Below are 23,698 nucleotides of genomic sequence, written 5' to 3'. Positions count from 1 at the left end.
TTTTTTAAAGAATTTTTTGAAAAAAACACCACCTTTGCCTGATAAACGTGGATTTTTAAAGAATTTTTTGAAAAAACAACATCTTTGGCCTGATAAACGTGGATTTTTAAAGAATTTTTAAACAGCTTCTTTGGCCTCATAAACGTGGATTTTTTAAAGAATTTGTAAACAATATCATTGGCCTCATAAACCTGGATTTTTTAAAGAATTTTTTACGACCATCATTGGCCTCATAAACTTGGATTTTTTAAAGAATTTTTAAACAACATCTTTGGCCTCATAAACGTGGATTTTTTAAAGAATTTTTAGACAACATCATTGGCCTCATAAACGTGGATTTTTTAAAGAATTTTTAAAGACCACCAAAAGACTCATAAACGTGGATTTTTTAAAGAATTTTTAAACAACATCTTTGGTCTCATAAACGTGGATTTTTTAGAGAATTTTTTTACGAACATCATTGGCCTCATAAACGTGTATTTTTTTAAAGATTTTTTTCAAAAAATGTTTTCTGAATTTTTAAATTTTATTCATTTTTAAAGAATTTTTATAGAGCATCATTGGTATCACTATCGCGGATGTTTTAAAAAATGTTCAAAGACCACCCCCATAAACGTAGTTTTTAACGTATTTTCAAAGATCATTCCCAGACTCATAAACGTGGATTTTCTAAAGAATTTTTTAGAGATTGGCCCATAAACGTGGATATTTTTAAAGAACTTTTTAGAGGGCATCATTGGCCCATAAACGTGGATCTTTTTAAAGAACTTTTTAGAGGGCATCATTGGCCCATAAACGTGGATTTTCTTAAAGAATTTTTGACGACCATCATTTCCCATATTTTTTTGAATGGCCCCATTTGTCTTTTTTCAAATTCCGTTAATAAAGATATCACATTGTGGAACAATAGCTTCGTAGAAACCTCCAATAAAATCCGTTCGACCTTCTATTGTTATCAATCCATGGGTGTCTTTTGTTTTCTTCTTCTTCTACTCATAGATTTTCCTTGAACAAATTGCAGCAATCAATCCATTTTGTTGTAGATTGTTGGGGTTTTTGCAAATCAATTGACACCTCAACAATGACTGACAGTCAGTCACTCAGCGGTGTGGTATGTAGTAATGATGTTGGCAGTAATAATGGTGTCTGGTGTGTAACCGTTCTAACACCTGTCAATAAAATCATTTATAACAAGCCAAACATTCCATTGTCATATCTAGTGAATATTGTGTCAATATTTATGTATGTGTGCGCCAGTGTGTGTGTGTTCGAGTTTGTCAATGAGCGATGGGTGATCAGCTTTAATAGAGTAAATGTTGACTAGTAATTGTAAGCAAATGAAAATGACAGCAACAGCAATTACATTTTATGGTTGTTGTTATAAATTCCTTGACGAGAAATTTGAATGGGAGGTTAAATGTGGGATTTTTGTTGTGATGTCACGTGTATGAGGTCAATGATGTTCCTTAAAAAATTCTTAAAAAATTCCAGTCAATGATGTTGCTCAAAAATCTTTAAAAATTCCAGGTTTAAAGGCCAATGTTTTTGGTTAAAAATTCTTTAAAAAATCCACGTTCATGAGGCCAATGTTATTGTTTAAAAATTCTTTAAAAAATCCACGTTCATGAGGCCAATGTTATTGTTTAAAAATTCTTTAAAAAATCCACGTTTATGTGTCCTTTGGTGTTCTTTAAAAATTCTTTAAAAAACCCACGTTTATGAGTCCTTTGGTAGTTTTTAAAAATTCTTTAAAAAATCCACGTTTATGAGTCCTTTGGTGGTCTTTAAAAATTCTTTAAAAATCCACGTTTATGAGTCCTTTGGTTGTGTTTAAAAATTCTTTAAAAAATCCACGTTTATGAGTCCTTTGGTGGTCTTTAAAAATTCTTTAAAAAATCCAAGTTTATGTGTCCTTTGGTGTTCTTTAAAAATTCTTTAAAAAACCCACGTTTATGAGTCCTTTGGTAGTTTTTAAAAATTCTTTAAAAAATCCACGTTTATGAGTCTTTTGGTGGTCTTTAAAAATTCTTTAAAAAATCCAAGTTTATGTGTCCTTTGGTGTTCTTTAAAAATTCTTTAAAAAACCCCCGTTTATGAGTCCTTTGGTGGTCTTTAAAAATTCTTTAAAAAATCCACGTTTATGAGTCCTTTGGTGTTCTTTAAAAATTCTTTAAAAAATCCACGTTTATGAGTCCTTTGGTGTTCTTTAAAAATTCTTTAAAAAATCCACGTTTATGAGTCCTGTGGTGTTCTTTAAAAATTCTTTAAAAAATCCACGTTTATGAGTCCTTTGGTGTTCTTTAAAAATTCTTTAAAAAATCCACGTTTATGAGTCCTTTGGTTGTGTTTAAAAATTCTTTAAAAAATCCACGTTTATGAGTCCTTTGGTGGTCTTTAAAAATTCTTTAAAAAATCCACGTTTATGTGTCCTTTGGTGTTCTTTAAAAATTCTTTAAAAAACCCACGTTTATGAGTCCTATGGTAGTCTTTAAAAATTCTTTAAAAAATCCACGTTTATGAGTCTTTTGGTGGTCTTTAAAAATTCTTTAAAAAATCCAAGTTTATGTGTCCTTTGGTGTTCTTTAAAAATTCTTTAAAAAACCCACGTTTATGAGTCCTTTGGTGGTCTTTAAAAATACTTTAAAAAATCCACGTTTATGAGGCCAATGATGTTGGTTTAAAATTCTTTAAAAAAATCCACGTTTATGAGGCCAATGCTGTTGGTTTAAAATTCTTTAAAAAATCCACGTTCATGAGGCCAATGCTGTTGTTTAAAAATTCTTTAAAAAATCCACGTTTATGAGGCCAATAATGTTGTTTAAAAATTCTTTAAAAAATCCAAGTTTATGAGTCCTTTGGTGTTCTTTAAAAATTCTTAAAAAAATCCAAGTTTATGAGTCCTTTAGTGTTCTTTAAAAATTGTTTAAAAAATCCACGTTTATGAGTCCTTTGGTGTTCTTTAAAAATTCTTTAAAAAATCCACGTTTGTGAGTCCTTTGGTGTTCTTTAAAAAATCCACGTTTGTGAGTCCTTTGGTGTTCTTTAAAAAATCCACGTTTATGAGTCCTTTGGTGGTCTTTAAAAATTCTTTAAAAAATCCAAGTTTATGACTCCTTTGGTGTTCTTTAAATTTTCTTTAAAAAATTCACGTTTATGAGTCCTTTTGTGTTCTTTAAAAATTCTTTTAAAAATCCACGTTTATGAGTCCTTTGGTTGTGTTTAAAAATTCTTTAAAAAATCCACGTTTATGAGTCCTTTGGTTGTGTTTAAAAATTCTTTAAAAAATCCACGTTTATGAGTCCTTTGGTGTTCTTTAAAAATTCTTTAAAAAATCCACGTTTATGAGTCCTTTGGTGTTCTTTAAAAATTCTTTAAAAAATCCACGTTTATGAGTCCTTTTGTGTTCTTTAAAAATTCTTTAAAAAATCCACGTTTATGAGTCCTTTGGTGTTCTTTAAAAATTCTTTAAAAAATCCACGTTTATGAGTCCTTTGGTGTTCTTTAAAAATTCTTTAAAAAATCCACGTTTATGAGTCCTTTGGGGTTTTTTAAAAATTCTTTAAAAAATCCACATTTATGAGTCCTTTGGTAATCTTTAAAAATTCTTTAAAAAATCCACGTTTATGAGACCATTACAAATCTTCTAAATAAATTCTTATTATTAACCCTCAAGAACTCCACTTCCTTATCAAACAATTTTGCTATAAATCATCACTCAAAATATTTGAACACACCCTTTATACATATGTCCATTTGGACATCTAGTGTTTCTTTCAAATGGGTTGGTCATAAGAGAGGTGTATATTGTCAATAAATCATTGTTCGGAATAAAAAATAATATTGCTATAATTTTTGTTGTTTTTTATTAATCTTGTCTTGTTGTTATTGTAAACTTAAGAGATTAAAACAAATATTTGTTGTATACTTTAAATTTTTGTTGGGTATGCATTGATAAATATTGCCAAAAAAAGATGGGTCATTTAACTTTGAGAACAAAAAAGAGGATTAATAATCAATAAAAAACAATAACAAAAAAAGGCATAAAAAGTATGAAACAATACAATTTCTATAGAATATTTACAAGGTTATGAAATGTGAAATTATTGAGAAAACAAAAGCTCGAAGGTGTTCATAGATGTTTTTGTTAAGAATGCAAAGTATGAGCTTGTTTCTATTTTCTTTGAATTCCCTGCTACAATTGGCGGGGAATTCTTTTCCTCCCAACTCATTTAAATTCTTCGCAGAAAGTCCTGATATTCATATTTTTATTATTCTTAATTGTTTGAACAAATGTCAACAACATCGTTAATACAATTTTTGCGCAATTGTTTAAAATTGTAGACACCAATTATGATTTTTATATTTTTTGACATCTGTTGTGCACATTTTTCCCCAAATTTGTTCCCCGTCTAGGCGACACCCAATGTTTTGTTTACGTGACCAGACATTGTTGAGTTTGAATGTCCCCATAAAAATTATAAATTAAAAAAAAACCAAAGAGTGACAAATAACCATAATCAACACATGAAATTGTTTATTAATGAATAATATTATTTTTTGTCAAACAAATATGGCAAGCTAAGAAAGGTGTTAGGCATGTAAACAAAAGACTTGAGACACAAACTTGAACTTGCTACCATTTATTTCTTTATTAGTTTTTTTGTTTTAAAACTCAAGACCCAACTGCCATGCGACATGTCTGTGACTATGCAAATATATTTTGTTTATAAGTTAGTTAATTAATTTTTGTTTTAAAGATTACCATACCAAAGCCATAAATTATTAAATAATGCCACCACATGAAAGCAACAACAACAACAGCAGCAGCAAAAAAAAAAAACGATCAATTTAGTTGCCCTAAAGCTAGTTTGCATAGCATGTATAATTGTCTGTTTAATAGCCACCTATCATTGGCTATATCGCAATTTATCTCAATTTTATCTTTGTTTTATTTTTTTTACCATGTTTCTGTTTTTGTTTTGGTTTGATTTTGCAATAATCTCCATCGCGGTTTGCATTAAGCCGGGATAATGGAAATATCATTGGCCATTAATGACATTACGATAACATAATTATGATAAATGTTTGAAAATCGAAATAATTAATCAAGTGTTACATTAGAATTGGAAACAAATGGAAAAAATAGATAATTCCAACAGTTTTAAAATTAAGTTTCTAAAACACGAAGCCTAATATATAACGTTTTTTAAATAATTTTTAAACATCAACATCAGCTCCATAAGCATAGAATTTTTTAAAGAATTTTTATGGCCAACATCGGTCTCATGAACGTGGATTTTTTAAATAATTTTTAAAGACCACCCCCAGAACCATAAACGTGGATTTTTTAAATAATGTGTACAGACAATCCCCAGACCCATAAACGTGAATTTTTTAAATCATTTTTAAAGACAATCCCCAGACCCATAAACGTGGATTTTTTAAATAATTTTTAAAGACCATCTACAGACCCATAAACGTGGATTTTTTAAATAATTTTTACAGACAATGCCCAGACCTCTAAACGTGGATTTTTTAAATAATTTTTACAGACAATCCCCAGACCTCTAAACGTGGATTTTTTAAATAATTTTTAAAGAACATCCCCAGACCCATAAACGTGGATTTTTTTAATAATTTTTACAGACAATGCCCAGACCTCTAAACGTGGATTTTTTAAATAATTTTTACAGACAATCCCCAGACCTCTAAACGTGGATTTTTTAAATAATTTTTACAGACAATCCCCAGACCTCTAAACGTGGATTTTTTAAATAATTTTTACAGACAATCCCCAGACCTCTAAACGTGGATTTTTTAAATAATTTTTACAGACAATCCCCAGACCTCTAAACGTGGATTTTTTAAATAGTTTTTACAGACAATCCCCAGACCTCGTGGATTTTTTAAAGAAATTTTAGAGATCATCTCCAGACCCATAAACGTGGATTTTTTAAAGACATTTTAGAGATCATCTCCAGACCCATAAACGTGGATTTTTTTAATAATTTTTACAGACAATGCCCAGACCTCTAAACGTGGATTTTTTAAATAATTTTTACAGACAATCCCCAGACCTCTAAACGTGGATTTTTTAAATAATTTTTAAAGAACATCCCCAGACCCATAAACGTGGATTTTTTTAATAATTTTTATTATTATTTTTTAAATAATTTTTACAGACAATCCCCAGACCTCTAAACGTGGATTTTTTAAATAATTTTTACAGACAATCCCCAGACCTCTAAACGTGGATTTTTTAAATAATTTTTACAGACAATCCCCAGACCTCTAAACGTGGATTTTTTAAATAGTTTTTACAGACAATCCCCAGACCTCGTGGATTTTTTAAAGAAATTTTAGAGATCATCTCCAGACCCATAAACGTGGATTTTTTAAATAGTTTTTACAGACAATCCCCAGACCTCGTGGATTTTTTAAAGACATTTTAGAGATCATCTCCAGACCCATAAACGTGGATTTTTTAAAGACATTTTAGAGATCATCTCCAGACCCATAAACGTGGATTTTTTAAAGACATTTTAGAGATCATCTCCAGACCCATAAACGTGGATTTTTTAAAGACATTTTAGAGATCATCTCCAGACCCATAAACGTGGATTTTTTAAAGACATTTTAGAGATCATCTCCAGACCCATAAACGTGGATTTTTTAAAGACATTTTAGAGATCATCTCCAGACCCATAAACGTGGATTTTTTAAAGACATTTTAGAGATCATCTCCAGACCCATAAACGTGGATTTTTTAAAGACATTTTAGAGATCATCTCCAGACCCATAAACGTGGATTTTTTAAATAATTTTTAAAGACCATCCTCTAAATGTGGATTTTTTAAATAATTTTTAAAGACCATCCTCTAAATGTGGATTTTTTAAATAATTTTTACAGACAATCCCCAGACCTTTAAACGTGGATTTTTTAAATAATTTTTAAAGAACATCCCCAGACCCATAAACGTGGATTTTTTAAATAATTTTTAAAGACAATCCCCAGACCTCTAAACGTAGATTTTTTAAATAATTTTTACAGACAATCCCCAGACCTTTAAACGTGGATTTTTTAAATAATTTTTACAGACAATCCCCAGACCTCTAAACGTGGATTTTTTAAATAATTTTTACGGACAATCTCCAGACCCATAAACGTGGATTTTTTAAATAATTTTTACAGACAATCCCCAGACCTCTAAACGTGGATTTTTTAAATAATTTTTACGGGCAATCTCCAGACCCATAAACGTGGATTTTTTAAATAATTTTTACAGACAATCCCCAGACCTCTAAACGTGGATTTTTTAAATAATTTTTAAAGACCATCCCCAGACCTCTAAACGTGGATTTTTTAAAGAAATTTTAGAGATCATCTCCAGAGCCATAAACGTGGATTTCTTAAAGAAATTTTAGAGATCATCTCCAGACCCATAAACGTGGATTTTTTAAAGAAATTTTAGAGATCATCTCCAGACCCATAAACGTGGATTTTTTAAAGAAATTTTAGAGATCATCTCCAGACCCATAAACGTGGATTTTTTAAAGAAATTTTAGAGATCATCTCCAGACCCATAAACGTGGATTTCTTAAAGAAATTTTAGAGATCATCTCCAGACCCATAAACGTGGATTTTTTAAAGAAATTTTAGAGATCATTTCCAGACCTATAAACGTGGATTTTTTAAAGAAATTTTAAAGACCATTCCCAGACTCATAAACGTGGATTTTTTAAAGAAATTTTAAAGACCATTCCCAGACTCATAAACGTGGATTTTTTAAATAATTTTAAAGACCATCCCCAGTCCCATAAAACGTGGATTTTTAATAAATTTTTAAAGACCATCCCCAGACTTATAAACGTGGATTTTTTAAGAATTTTTAAAGACCATCCCCAAACTCATAAACCTGGATTTTTTAAGAATTTTGAAAGACCATCCCCAGACTCATAAACTTGGATTTTTTAAGAATTTTTTTTAAGAATTGTTAATGATCATCATTGGCCTCAGAAATGTGTATTTTTCGGAGAAATTTTAGGCCAATGATAGTCTCTAAAATTTTTCAAACAAACCTTCGTTTATGAGGCCAATGATGTTGTCTAAAAATTCTTTAAAAAATCCACGTTTATTAGCCCAATGATGGCTGTTAAAAATTCTTTAAAAAATCCACGTTTACGGGGTCAATGATGTTCCTTAAAAATTCGTTAAAAAATCCACGTTTTTGAGGTCAATGATGTTCCTTAAAAATTCTTTAAAAATCCACGTTTTTGAGGTCAATGATGTTCCTTAAAAATTCGTTAAAAAATCCACGTTTATGAGGCCAATGATGTTGGTTAAAAATTCTTTAAAAAATCCACGTTTATGCGGTCAATGATGTTGTTTAAAAATTCTTTAGAAATCCAAGTTTATGAGGCCAATGATATTTTTTTAATAATTCTTTAAAAAATCCACGTTTGTGGTTTTTAACATGTGATTAAATGATTTAAGGTGGCAGTAATTATTCAATAAGCAACGGAAACGAAACAATTAAGTTATCAACTTTAATTGTCAAACCAAATGATTCAGATAAATATGCAAACAAAAACAAGAAACACAACAACTTAACAAAGCAAAAACTCAAATGCAATGACATTCAGTAACGGGTAGCGTTTTGTTAAGGTTTTTGTTTGTTTTATCATCCAACGATACTTTAAATTTGCTACTAAAACAAAGAAAGAACAATAACAACAACAAAAAATAAACAAGTGACATTCCAGAATGTCAATCAAAGAAAAAAAGCAAAGTTGTTTTTGTGGAGAATGGCTGAAAAATGCAATTGATACAATTGATCATTGAAGCTCTTTGAACAAACCTATTTCGAGCCAAATTTTCCTTCTGCTTTGGCCCCTGGAAAGTGAAACCCTAAATGTGTTTTGTTTTTTCTGCCAATGGCAATTATTTATTTTATTTTGCCCCATCTCATGATTGCAACCTAAATAAACTCCGCAAGGCAAAGATATTTGATTAGCAATTGCTTCCAACAGCATATGCAAAATGTGGAGAGTAATCTTAAACAACAACCGAAACCCAAAACACTTTCGAAAGCAGCAAATGATAAATATAGCTCGCAACCTAAACAAGCAATCTGACCCACACCGTTATTAGACCTCAAAGTAAGCAAAAAAAACAAAGTCGAAACGAAAAACAAATTAAAACAAAAGTTCACCCCACCAAAAATGCAAAAAAAACACAACAAATTTTTAAATAAACATAAAAATATGTTCAAACAAAACTACTTCGCTGTGTTACTCACCCAAGATAAATAGAGTGAGGGTTTGCAAGTGAGTGTGTCTGTCTGTCTGGCATATATGGCAATAAAGACACCCAAAACAAGCAAGCCATACCGATCGGCTAAGTAATACACATAAACAATTATAACACCTCTGCTCTCCTTTTTCAAATGAACTATATGTTGTTGTAATACACTAACAATAGACAATGCCAATTTGGCCAACAGTCATTTGTGTTGGCTGGCTGGCTGCCTACCACCTTTAGAGGAGGGCTGTTGAGCTCACAAAGAGTGTAACATATATTTGGGTTTTTGTTTCAAGTTTGTAGCTTAAGTCTTTTGTTTTATGCATCAAACAAACATATAAACACTGGTAGGCAGTCACTCACATGCAAAACAGCCAAACTATTTGAAACCTGCTTACATACATACAACCACCAAACAGCAGCCACTAGCAAGCAGAACTGAAATCATCAACCAGACAAATAAAGTGGAGTAAATATAAAGCCTGGCCCAGTAAATGAAATCGAATATCAAACAACAAGGCCTAACCAGGCAGCAGCTGAAGTAATTAGAAAAAAAATAAACATTTACTTAACATCATCGACGTCATCAACGTGAATTTTTAAAGACCATCATTGGCCTCATAAACGTGGATTTTTTAAAGAATTTTTGGCGAGCATAATTGGCTCATAAACGTGGATTTTTAAAGAATTTTTAACCAACATCTTTGGCCTCATAAACGTGGATTTTTTAAAGAATTTTTAGACAACATCATTGGCCTCATAAACGTGGTTATTTTAAAGAACTTTCAACCAACATCAGTGGCCTCATAAACGTGGTGTTGGTTAAAAATTCTTTAAAAAATCCACGTTTATGAGGCCAATGATGTTGTCTAAAAATTCTTTAAAAAATCCACGTTTATGAGGCCAATGATGTTGTCTAAAAATTCTTTAAAAAATCCACGTTTATGAGGCCAATGATGTTGTCTAAAAATTCTTTAAAAAATCCACGTTTATGAGGCCAATGATGTTGTCTAAAAATTCTTTAAAAAATCCACGTTTATGAGGCCAATGATGTTGTCTAAAAATTCTTTAAAAAATCCACGTTTATGAGGCCAATGATGTTGTCTAAAAATTCTTTAAAAAATCCACGTTTATGAGGCCAATGATGTTGTCTAAAAATTCTTTAAAAAATCCACGTTTATGAGGCCAATGATGTTGTCTAAAAATTCTTTAAAAAATCCACGTTTATGAGGCCAATGATGTTGTCTAAAAATTCTTTAAAAAATCCACGTTTATGAGGCCAATGATGTTGTCTAAAAATTCTTTAAAAAATCCACGTTTATGAGGCCAATGATGTTGTCTAAAAATTCTTTAAAAAATCCACGTTTATGAGGCCAATGATGTTGTCTAAAAATTCTTTAAAAAATCCACGTTTATGAGGCCAATGATGTTGTCTAAAAATTCTTTAAAAAATCCACGTTTATGAGGCCAATGATGTTGTTTAAAATTCTTTAAAAAATCCACGTTTATGAGGCCAATGATGTTGTTTAAAATTCTTTAAAAAATCCACGTTTATGAGGCCAATGATGTTGTCTAAAAATTCTTTAAAAAATCCACGTTTATGAGGCCAATGATGTTGTTTAAAATTCTTTAAAAAATCCACGTTTATGAGGCCAATGATGTTGTCTAAAAATTCTTTAAAAAATCCACGTTTATGAGGCCAATGATGTTGTCTAAAAATTCTTTAAAAAATCCACGTTTATGAGGCCAATGATGTTGTCTAAAAATTCTTTAAAAAATCCACGTTTATGAGGCCAATGATGTTGTCTAAAAATTCTTTAAAAAATCCACGTTTATGAGGCCAATGATGTTGTCTAAAAATTCTTTAAAAAATCCACGTTTATGAGGCCAATGATGTTGTTTAAAATTCTTTAAAAAATCCACGTTTATGAGGCCAATGATGTTGTTTAAAATTCTTTAAAAAATCCACGTTTATGAGGCCAATGATGTTGTCTAAAAATTCTCTAAAAAATCCACGTTTATGAGGCCAATGATGTTGTCTAAAAATTCTTTAAAAAATCCACGTTTGTGAGGCCGATGATGGTCTCTAAAAATTCTCTAAAAAATCCACGTTTATGAGGCCAATGATGTTGTCTAAAAATTCTTTAAAAAATCCACGTTTGTGAGGCCGATGATGGTCTCTAAAAATTCTCTAAAAAATCCACGTTTATGAGGCCAATGATGTTGTCTAAAAATTCTTTAAAAAATCCACGTTTGTGAGGCCGATGATGGTCTCTAAAAATTCTCTAAAAAATCCACGTTTATGAGGCCGATGATGGTCTTTAAAAATTCTCTAAAAAATCCACATTTGTGAGGCCGATATGGTCTTTAAAAATTCTCTAAAAAATCCACGTTTTTGAGGCCAAGGATGGCTGTTAAAAATTCTTTAAAAAATCCACGTTTATGAGGCAATGATGGCTGTTAAAAATTCTTTAAAAAATCCACGTTTATGAGGCCAATGATGTTGTCTAAAAATTCTTTAAAAAATCCACATTTATGAGGCCAATGATGGCATTTAAAAATTCTTTAAAAATCCATGTTTATGAGGCCAATGATGGCTGTTAAAAATTCTTTAAAAAATCCACGTTTATGAGGCCAATGATGTTGTCTAAAAATTCTTTAAAAAATCCACGTTTATGAGGCCAAGGATGGCTATTAAAAATTCTTTAAAAAATCCACGTTTATGAGGCCAATGATGGCTGTTAAAAATTCTTTAAAAAATCCACGTTTATGAGGCCAATGATGGCTGTTAAAAATTCTTTAAAAAATCCACGTTTATGAGGCCAATGATGTTGTCTAAAAATTCTTTAAAAAATCCACATTTATGAGGCCAATGATGGCATTTAAAAATTCTTTAAAAATCCATGTTTATGAGGCCAATGATGGCTGTTAAAAATTCTTTAAAAAATCCACGTTTATGAGGCCAATGATATTGTCTAAAAATTCTTTAAAAAATCCACGTTTATGAGGCCAAGGATGGCTATTAAAAATTCTTTAAAAAATCCACGTTTATGAGGCCAATGATGGCTGTTAAAAATTCTTTAAAAAATCCACGTTTATGAGGCCAATGATGTTGTCTAAAAATTCTTTAAAAAATCCACGTTTATGAGGCCAATGATGGCTGTTAAAAATTCTTTAAAAAATCCACGTTTATGAGGCCAAGGATGGCTGTTAAAAATTCTTTAAAAAATCCACGTTTATGAGGCCAATGATGTTGTCTAAAAATTCTTTAAAAAATCCACGTTTATGAGGTCTATGATGTTCCTTAAAAATTCTTTAAAAAATCCACGTTTATGAGGCCAATGATGGCTGTTAAAAATTCTTTAAAAAATCCACGTTTATGAGGCCAAGGATGGCTGTTAAAAATTCTTTAAAAAATCCACGTTTATGAGGCCAAGGATGGCTGTTAAAAATTCTTTAAAAAATCCACGTTTATGAGGCCAATGATGTTGTCTAAAAATTCTTTAAAAAATCCACGTTTATGAGGTCTATGATGTTCCTTAAAAATTCTTTAAAAAATCCACGTTTATGAGGCCAATGATGGCTGTTAAAAATTCTTTAAAAAATCCACGTTTATGAGGCCAAGGATGGCTGTTAAAAATTCTTTAAAAAATCCACGTTTATGAGGCCAATGATGGCTGTTAAAAATTCTTTAAAAAATCCACGTTTATGAGGCCAATGATGGCTGTTAAAAATTCTTTAAAAAATCCACGTTTATGAGGCCAAGGATGGCTGTTAAAAATTCTTTAAAAAATCCACGTTTATGAGGCCAAGGATGGCTGTTAAAAATTCTTTAAAAAATCCACGTTTATGAGGCCAATGATGTTGTCTAAAAATTCTCTAAAAAATCCACGTTAATGAGGCCAATAATGTTCCTTAAAATATCTTTAAAAAAATCCACGTTTGTGGTCTTTAACATGTGATTAAATGATTTAAGGTGGCAGTAATTATTCAATAAGCAACGGAAACGAAACAATTAAGTTATCAACTTTAATTGTCAAACCAAATGAATCAGATAAATATGCAAACAAAAACAAGAATAACAACAATAAAACAAAGAAACGAACTGAAATGCAATGACATTCAGTAACGGGTAGCGTTTTGTTAAGGTTTTTGTTTGTTTTATCATTCAACGATACTTTAAATTTGCTACTAAAATTAAGAAAGAACAATAACAACAACAAAAAATAAACAAGTGACATTCCAGAATGTCAATCAAAGAAAAAAACGCAAAGTTGTTTTTGTGGAGAATGGCTGAAAAAATTCAATTGATACAATTGATCATTGAAGCTCTTTGAACAAACATATTTCGAGCCAATTTTCCTTCTGCATTGGCCCCTGGAAAGTGAAACCCTAAAAGTGTTCGGGTTTTTTTCCAATGACAATTATTTATTTTATTTTGCCCCATCTCATGATTGCAACCTAAATAAACTCCGCAAGGCAAAGATATTTGATTAGCAATTGCTTACAACAGCATATGCAAAATGAGTATGATGAAGAGTAATCTTAAACAACAACTGAAACTCAAAACACTTTCGAAAGCAGCAAATGATAAATATAGCTCAAAACCTAAACAAGCAATCTGACCCACACCGTTATTAGACCTCAAGGTAAGCAAAAAAACAAACTCGAAACGAAAAACAAATTAAAACAAAAGTTCACCCCACCAAAAATGAAAAAAAAAAACACAACAAATTTTTAAATAAACATAAAAAAATGTTCAAACAAAACTACTTCGCTGTGTTACTCACCCAAGATAAATAGAGTGAGGGTTTGCAAGTGAGTGTGTCTGTCTGGCATATATGGCAATAAAGACAGCCAAAACAAGCGAGGCAAGCCGAGCGGCTAAGTAATACACATAAACAATTATAACACCTCTGCTCTCCTTTTTCAAATGAACTATATGTTTGTTGTAATACACTAACAACAGACAATGCCAATTTGGCCAACAGTCATTTGTGTTGGCTGGCTGGCTGCCTACCACCTTTAGAGGAGGGCGGTTGAGCTCACAAAGAGTGTAACATATATTTGGGTTTTTGTTTCAAGTTTGTAGCTTAAGTCTTTTGTTTTATGCATCAACAAACAAACATATAAACACTGGTAGGCAGTTAGTCAGTCAGCCAGCCAGTCACTCACATGCAAAACAGCCAAACAATTTGAAACCTGCTTACATACATACAACCACTAAACAGCAGCCACTACCAAGCAGAACTGAAATCATCAACCAGACAAATAAAGTGGAGTAAATATAAAGCCTGGCCCAGTAAATGAAATCGAATATCAAACAACAAGGCCTAACCAGGCAACAGCTGAAGTAATTAGAAAAAAAACAAAAATAAACATTTACTTAACATCAGCGACGTCATAAACGTAGATTTATTAATAACATCATCGGCCTCATAAACATGGATCTTTTAAAGAATTTTTAGACAACATCATTGGCCTCACAAACGTGGATTTTTTAAAGAATTTTTAACCAACATCATTGGCCTCATAAACGTGGATTTTTTAAAGAATTTTAACCAACATCATTGGCCTCATAAACGTGGATTGTTTAAAGAATTTTTTGACAACATCATTGACCTCATAAACGTGGATTTTTTAAAGAATTTTTAGACAACATCATTGGCCTCATAAACGTGGATTTTTTAAAGAATTTTTAACCAACATCATTGGCCTCATAAACGTGGATTTTTTAAAGAATTTTTAACAAACATCATTGGCCTCATAAACGTGGATTTTTTAAAGAATTTTTAGACAACATCATTGGCCTCATAAACGTGGATTTTTTAAAGAATTTTTAACCAACGTGAATGCCTAAAAATTCTTTAAAAAATCCTCGCTTATGAGGCCAATGATGTTGTCTAAAAATTCTTTAAAAAATCCACGTTTGTGAGGCCAATGATGTTGTCTAAAAATTCTTTAAAAGATCCACGTTTATGAGGCCAATGATGTTGTCTAAAAATTCTTTAAAAAATCCACGTTTATGAGGCCAATGATGTTTGTTAAAAATTCTTTAAAAAATCCACGTTTATGAGGCCAATGATGTTGCCTAAAAATTCTTTAAAAAATCCACGTTTATGAGGCTAATGGTGTTGGTTAAAAATTCTTTAAAAAATCCACGTTTATGAGGCCAATGATGTTGGTTAAAAATTCTTTAAAAAATCCACGTTTATGAGGCTAATGGTGTTGGTTAAAAATTCTTTAAAAAATCCACGTTTATGAGGCCAATGATGTTGGTTAAAAATTCTTTAAAAAATCCACGTTTATGAGGCCAATGATGTTGGTTAAAAATTCTTTAAAAAATCCACGTTTATGAGGCCAATGATGTTGTCTAAAAATTCTTTAAAAAATCCACGTTTATGAGGCCAAAGATGTTGTCTAAAAATTCTTTAAAAAATCCACGTTTATGAGGCCAATGATGTTGGTTAAAAATTCTTTAAAAAATCCACGTTTATGAGGCCAATGATGTTGGTTAAAAATTCTTTAAAAAATCCACGTTTATGAGGCCAATGATGTTGGTTAAAAATTCTTTAAAAAATCCACGTTTATGAGGCCAATGATGTTGGTTAAAAATTCTTTAAAAAATCCACGTTTATGAGGCCAATGATGTTGGTTAAAAATTCTTTAAAAAATCCACGTTTATGAGGCCAATGATGTTGTCTGAAAGTTCTTTAAAAATCCACGTTTATGAGGCCAACGATGTTGTCTGAAAGTTCTTTAAAAAATCCACGTTTATGAGGTCAATGATGTTGTCTAAAAATTCTTTAAAAAATCCACGTTTATGAGGCCAATGATGTTGTCAAAAAATTCTTTAAAAAATCCACGTTTATGGGGCCAACGATGTTGTTTAAAAATTCTTTAAAAAATCCACGTTTATGGGGCCAACGATGTTGTTTAAAAATTCTTTAAAAAATCCACGTTTATGAGGCCAATGATGTTGTCTAAAAGTTCTTTAAAAAATCCACGTTTATGAAGCCAATGATGTTGGTTAAAAATTCTTTAAAAAATCCACGTTTATGAGGCCAATGATGTTGTCTAAAAATTCTTTAAAAAAATCCACCTTTATGAGGCCAATGATGTTGTCTAAAAATTCTTTAAAAAATCCACGTTTATGAGCCCAATGATTTTCTTTAAAAAATCCATGTTTATGGGGCCAATGATGGTGTTTACATAAAAACCCCTTTAAGGAGGCTAATGATGGTCGTCCAAAATTCTTTAAAAAATCCACGTTTATGAGGCCAATGATGGTCGTCAAAAATTCTTTAAAAAATCCTCGTTAATGATGATGTTGGTTAAAATTCGTAAAAAAATTCACGTTTATGATGGTCGTCAAAAATTCTTTAAAAAATCCATTTTTGAAGTCAAGACAAATTGATTTAAAAATCCCTGACTAAAGTCCTCAGAGAGGCCAAGAAAAACTATTTAAAAATCCCTAACTTAAGGCTTTGGGGTTGCCAAGAAAATTTGTTTAAAAAAATCCCTTACATAAGGCCTTCGAGAAGCCAAGAAAAATCCCAAATTATAGGCCTTGGGGAAGCCCCAAATATTTTGTTTGAAAATCTCTAAGTTAAGGCATTGGGGAAGTTATGAAAAAATTGGGGAAGGCTGTGGGGAAGCTAAGAAAGTTTTTTTAAAAATCCCTAAATTAAGGCCTTGGGGAAACAAAAAAAAAATGTTTAAAAAAAAACCTAACTTAAGGCCCCGGGAACCTACTACAATTTTTTAAAGTATCTGTTACTTAAGGCCTTGGGGAAACCAAGAAAAATGTATTAAAAACCCCTAACTTAAGTCCTTGGGAAGCCAAGAATAAATGTTTAAAAAATCCCTAACTTTAGGCCCTGGGAAAGCCAATAAAATTTTGTTTAAAAATCTCTAAGTTAAGGCCTTGGGGAAGTCAAGACAAATTATTAAAAAAAATCCCAAACTTAAGGCCATGGAGAACCCGAGAATTTTTCTAAAAGCATCTCTAACTTAAGGCCTTGGGTATGCCAAGAAAAATGGGATAAAAAGCGCTAACTGAAGGCCTTGGGGAAGCCAAGAAAAATTGATTAAAAATCCTTGATATAAGGCATTGGAAAAGCCAAGACAACGGTTAAAAAATTCTTAACTTAAGGCCTTGTGATGGCAGAAAAATAATTAAAAAAATTCCACTCTTTAAAGCCTAAGGGAGGGCCAGGAAATTTTAAAAAATATTATTTTTTTTAGTCTAAATTCATTCCAGATGTTTGAGTTGATATTGATTTGTGCAACGACCATATGTTTTGCTCGTTGTTTAATATTCTGGTATTTCTGTTATTCAAATGAAGTGACCCACCTTCTTGGCTGCTTAGCAAGAAACCGTTACCGTTATTATGCAAATTATTGAAAGATAATAGAATTTTGCTACCTCCTATTAACTGAAATTAGGTGATTTTGCAAATTATAAAATGAACAACAATATTTAACGCCATTCAATAATTTATAAATATTCAAATATTTTGATTAAATTAGAATAGGTTTAGAATTCAGAGGACTGGATGAAGTATAAATCATAAAAATTATTGGCGGATTATTATTACATATCAAAACAAAATTAATGGACGTTTTGTGAGTTGCCTTTTAGAACCTTAGTACTGGTTTATTTTTGTTTTTGACCTTGATTATTTGTAATCTGCGATTTGACATAACCAAGATTTGCACAAAAAGGTTGTACTAGCCAGCTTAACTTAAAACACAAACACCTCTCATTTCCCACTCACTTTTGTTGTGTTTGCAAAGCAGAAAAGCAAAAAACAACAACAAAGGCAAAACAAACATTTAAGCAGACATTGAACTAAATTTCAATGTAGCAACACAAATTATGAAGCTAAACACCATTCAAAGCCCGGACAGGCCACCACAGCACTGCAGCATTTACATGTGTTTAGAATATTGTTGACTTTTTTCACGCCAGACGCGTCAAGCGACAAACCCTCCCATATAGTTAGTTATTTGTTTGTTTGTTTTTGGTTAGTCATGCTGCTGCCGAGCTGCTTTTTTACATTGGCCCACAATACACCTTTTGAAAAAAAAAGCGTACGCTTGATTTCCAGTCTCAGTTCTAAAGAAAAAAAAACGTTCTTAGGGTAGGCAATCGGTAGGACAAGAGGGTAAGGGTATTTTATTTGCTAAGAACCACAAAACAATAATAACAAGAACAGCAACAACAAGTCAATCTAGCTGAACTTGGCTTAATTAAAGTTAACAAAAATAAAACCCACACACTTGGGTCTGTCTGCCTGATCTGTTGATTGTTGTTGCTTTTTCGTTTAATGTGCGTGTGAGTGAGTGTTGTACTTGTAACTTTTTTTCATCATGACAACAAGATTTGAAATTATCATATTATGAGGTAAAACAAAGAGAGGCAACAAAAAAAAAACAACACTTCAACAAAATTAATAACAAAAACATTTTTGGTATATAAAAACCATGTGTGCATGACCATAAGTGGCTTTAGGCCAAAAATTTAAACCACACAAAATCACTTTATGGCATATATAAAAACAGAGATGGTTTGTCAAAAACTGTAAGGCATATGACATACTTTTTCGACATATTGAATAAATTGGTGAAAAAAAATCCACACCAATTAATTTAAAAATCCAGAAAAATTAGTTTAAAATCCACTCCTTAAGGCCTTGAGGAAGCCAGGAAAAATTAATTTAAAATACAGGGAAAAATAGAAATAAACATAAATTTTTTTACAGAATTTTTAACAACCATCATTGGCCTCATAAACGTGGATTTTTTAATATTTTTTTAACAACATCATTGGCTTCATAAACGTAGATTTTTAAAGAACTTTTAGAAAGCATCACAGGCCTCATAAACTTGGATTTTTTAAAGAAGTTTTAGAGAGCATCATTGGCCTTATAAACGTTGATTGGCCTCATAAAATTCGATATTTTAAAGAATTGTTAAGGAACATCATTGGCCTCATAAACGTGGATTTTTTAAAGAAATTTGACCACCATCATCGGCCTCATAAATTCAGATTTTTTAAAGAATTTTTCATCACCATCTTCGGCCTCATAAACGTGGATGTTTTAAAGAATTTTTGACAGCCATCATCAGCCTCATTAACGTGGATTTTTATAAGGCAAATAATGTGCCTCATAAATTTGGATTTTTTTAAAATAATTTTTAGAGAGCATCTTTGGCCTCATATACCTGAATTTTTTTAAATAATTTTTAGAGAGCATCATTGACCTCATAAACATGGATTTTTTAAAGAATACTTAGACAACGCCATTGGCCTCATAAACGTGGATTTTTTTAGAGAATTTTTAACCAACATCATTGGCCTCATAAACGAAATTTTTTTTAAATTAAAAAAAACAGTCATCGGATTCCGCTATCCTTAACTTCGGGATTTTGAAACAAATATTCCTGGCTTCCACAAGGCCATAAGTTGGTGATTTTTAAACGATTTTCTTGGCTTCCCCAAGGCTTTGTATTAGGTACTTTTTATTTATTTTTCTCGACATCCCCAAAGCTTAAGCTGAGGATTTTTTAACAATTTTTATTGGCTTTCCTAAGGCCTGAAAGCTTGGATTTTTTTAAGATTTTTTGTGCCCATACCAAAGGCTTTAATTCGTGGATTTTTTTAAGAATTTTTTTTACCTATACCGATGACCTTAAGATGGGAATTTTTTGTTAAGAATTTTGGCTACCTATACCCATGGCCTTGGGTGACGTAGGGGATGAATGATACCAAGCAACGGTCTTGACCGGCTTTAACATGGCAAAGCCCAGGATTTATCTTGGTCCCTCTTTCATCTCAAGTGGACACCGACCTCCCCGTGGTGTCACCTGGGGAACTGCCTTTAACACCCGTTAAAGGTAGTGAGCTAACATGTGCCGCGCGTTCACCCATAAGAACGTTAAAAACTTGGGTTTGGGCGTCGGGTTAGTAACCCTCCCCTAGAAAAAAGCAGCCTACTATGAAAAAACGAAAGAAAAGAAAAACAAACCCCTCTAAAGTTGACGAACCCCGCAAACGTTTTAAGGACCATGATCTGCGAATCTGCACCTGGAATGTTCGCACTCTTTATAGAGAAGGTGCAGTCTTGGCATTGGCAGACGTACTTGAAAAGTACAAGGCCGATATTACTGCCATACAGGAAATACGATGGATTGGGAAAGGCGTCACAACAACACCTAAAGGTGACGCACTGTATTATAGCTATATATGGTTGCGGATTCGTAGTTAGTCGGAGACTAAAACTCAACTCAACACTCAACTAGCCCAATTGCTTAACGCGAGCACTCCTTGTCCCGATAACATAACAACACAATGGCAACATATTGCCCACTCCATGCAAACAGCCGCAAAATCCATACTTGGATTCCAGAGACCTCCACAAAGGAATTCATGGTATGACAAGGAGTGTCGACCATACCAATTCGGGTTTAGACCTGACAAGTCCACCATTGACCAGATATTTACCCTGCGCCAAATCCTAGAGAAGACCCAAGAGATGCAGATCGACATATTTCACCTTTTTGTCGATTATAAAGCAGCATTCGGCAGTCCCCTCCGATCAAAGGTATTCCACGCAATGTCAGAATTTGGTATCCCCGCAAAGCTCATCCGGCTTTGTAAGATGACTTTAACTGATACTAGGTCCTCAGTTAAAATTGGAAAGAACCTCTCCGAAGAATTTTGTACCAAAAGAGGTTTCAGACAAGGAGACAGCCTTTCGTGTGACCTATTCAACATTTTGCTGGAAAAGGTAATACGAGATGCAAATGTCAAAAGAAATGGCACAATTTACACCAATAGCCACATGTTACTTGCCTATGCGGATGACATAGACATCATGGGACGATCAGTAAAGGAAGTAACTGATACCTTTAGGAAGGTCGAAGCAGAATCTGCGAAAGTGGGTCTGGCGGTAAACGGCGAAAAGACCAAATTGATGGTGTCGACGCGCAAAGCGTCCATAGAGCTCGGACCAACTGTGGAAGTTGGTACCTACAATTTTGTGGTAGTTAAAGACTTCGTCTACCTCGGCACTGCCATAAACACAACAAACAACATCAGTTGTGAAATAAGAAGAAGAATTGTATTGGCCAACAGATGCTACTATGGTCTAAGTAAGCAATTTAAAAACAAAGCCACATCTCGTCAAACAAAAATAACACTTTACAAAACGCTGATACTACCCGTGCTAATGTATGGCTCCGAAGCATGGGTACTTGCGCAAGCAGATAAGGCAGTGCTTGGTGTGTTTGAGAGGAAAATTCTTCGAAAGATCTACGGGCCGATTTGCGTTGACGGTGAATATCGACGTCGTATGAACCACGGCCTATATAAGCTATACAAAGACATGAATATAGTTAAACGTATCGAGATGCAACGATTGCGTTGGCTAGGCCATATCATGAGAATGAGCGAAGATGAACCCGCTAAAAAGGCGTATGAATACATGCCACATGGCGGTGCACGCAGAATCGGCAGGCCTAAGCTTCGATGGAGCATACAAGTGGATGAAGAAATGGAAAGGCGCGGTATTCCAAAAAGTCAAGCGAAAAACAGAGAGGAATGGAGATCTTTTCTTAGTTCGGTCTATGGAACAAATGTTCTGTAATGGGCCAACTAAGTAAGTAAGTATACCCATGGCCTCTAATTTGGGGCTATACCCAAGACCTAAAGGCTTGGACTTTTTAAGATTTTGTGCTATATAAACCCATGGCCTAAAGTTAGGGATTTTTGTGGCCATTCCCCAGGCCTTAAGGCGTGAATTTTTGTTAAGAATTTTTGTGGCTATACTCAAGGCCTTAAAGAGCGGATTTTTAAATTGTTTTTCTTGGCTTTTCCCAGACCTTAAATTAGGAATTTTTTTATTTATTTTTCTTGGCTTTCCCAAGTCCTTAATTTGGGGATTATTAGTGGGGAAATAATTTTTTTAATATTGACATCATCCTTTAATTCTACCTTTTAGCTTCTGTTTGTGATAATGTTAGTAAAATAAACTAGTTTTTTCTTTCATAGTTACCTTAAGTTGATCAATTCGTTCCAAGAAGGCTGGAGAGCCGCAAAACAGCTGGCGCTGAGATAAATAAAATCCACAATAAAACAACTGGTGTTTTGGATCGGTGTTGTGTCTCCGTAAGTGTTGAGATTTTTTAATTTTTTTTGCTTTTGCCGGAAACACGCTTTTGTTTTTTTTTATTTTCAACAAATAATTAACAACAACAGTAAACACACACAAAAAAATTACACAAAAATGCGAAACACTTTACACTTGGATTTACTTTTGAATTTGTTGTGTTTTTGACGTTTTCAATTTGTTTTTGTTGTCAATTTGAAGAGCTTTTCTATAGAATCATTTATTTATTTATTTATTTTTTTTTTTTGTTAGTTAAAAGTTATGGAACTTTCAATGCCCGTTAGTATCGCTCGGATAATTTCTACTTGACTCCTTCTTTTTTGAAGCTATTTTTGTTCTTGTTTTTGTATTTTTTTCCTAAAACGTTTATCCCGTTGTTTCTATGGTTGCTTTAGGTTTTACTTGCTTTAGATAACTGACATCATTTGTAGCGTTTTCTGCTATGTTTCAGGCAGCAGCTACTCTTGTGTTCAGCAAAGACTGGTTCTGCTTGAGATCTCTTCTAAAATGTGTTATACCTGACGTTCGTTTTGCTGTGTGTCCGTCTGTCTTTTTTTCTTTATTTTTTGTTAGTTAAAACGATGCTTGATTCTCCTTTAGCACTCACTTCTTTATAACTCTGCTTAAAAATGACTTTTATATCTGCTTTTATTTTTTATAGCTTTTTTCCTTGTTTTTACTGAAAACAGTCTCTATTTCGTTTTGCACTTCTTTTTTGTTTCTTTATAATTCGCTTTTGTTTTGCTTTTTGTTTTACTTTAGACTGTTTTGGAATACTTTTTATGTGGCTTTGCATTTGCCTTTGTTTTGCTTTTCTTGTTTTTGTCTCCAAACTAAGCTTTACGCACAAAAAACTTAAATCGTGAAACACTCAACCGTATGCTTAACTTCGTCTATGAAACCGTCGCTTAAGCCCGCCAACGCTGTACTAAAAACGTTGGTTGGTTGTCTGGGCCATTAAATAAGTTTTCATCGATGATGTCAGCTATCTTAGCCATGGTAAGCTGTGGAGTAGATGAGGTTGGTTGCGTTAACTTTAAAGAGATTAAAACTCTCTTAAAACGCTTAGCAAAAATGGATGTAGAGGCGTAGATGCCTACATAGATCAAGCCAACATAGGTGGATATAATACACATGGCTTGATTAGATTAAAAGTTATTAAAAAAATCCAGGCTTTTAAAAAATTCTTAAAAAATCCACGCCTTAAGGCCTTGTTTATATT

General features: G+C 32.4%; 1 long non-coding RNA gene across 1 annotated transcript in view; it reads left to right on the top strand.

Annotated features, from left to right (window-relative positions):
- LOC141393708 (uncharacterized) overlaps positions 1-23,407 on the top strand; it is a 102,973-nt gene extending 79,566 nt beyond the window's left edge. Inside the window, exon 3 of the long non-coding RNA XR_012410162.1 lies at positions 22,344-23,407. This is a non-coding gene — a long non-coding RNA (uncharacterized lncRNA). The remainder of the gene's footprint in view (positions 1-22,343) is intronic.
- Positions 23,408-23,698: the final 291 nt, after the last annotated feature.

Source organism: Musca autumnalis, unplaced genomic scaffold, assembly GCF_047663935.1.
Source record: "Musca autumnalis isolate F117 unplaced genomic scaffold, ASM4766393v1 scaffold_2, whole genome shotgun sequence".
Classification (NCBI taxonomy): Eukaryota; Metazoa; Arthropoda; class Insecta; order Diptera; family Muscidae; genus Musca; species Musca autumnalis.
The sequence above is the reverse complement of the archived record's forward strand: the minus strand, read 5'-3'. Positions and strand labels throughout refer to the sequence as shown.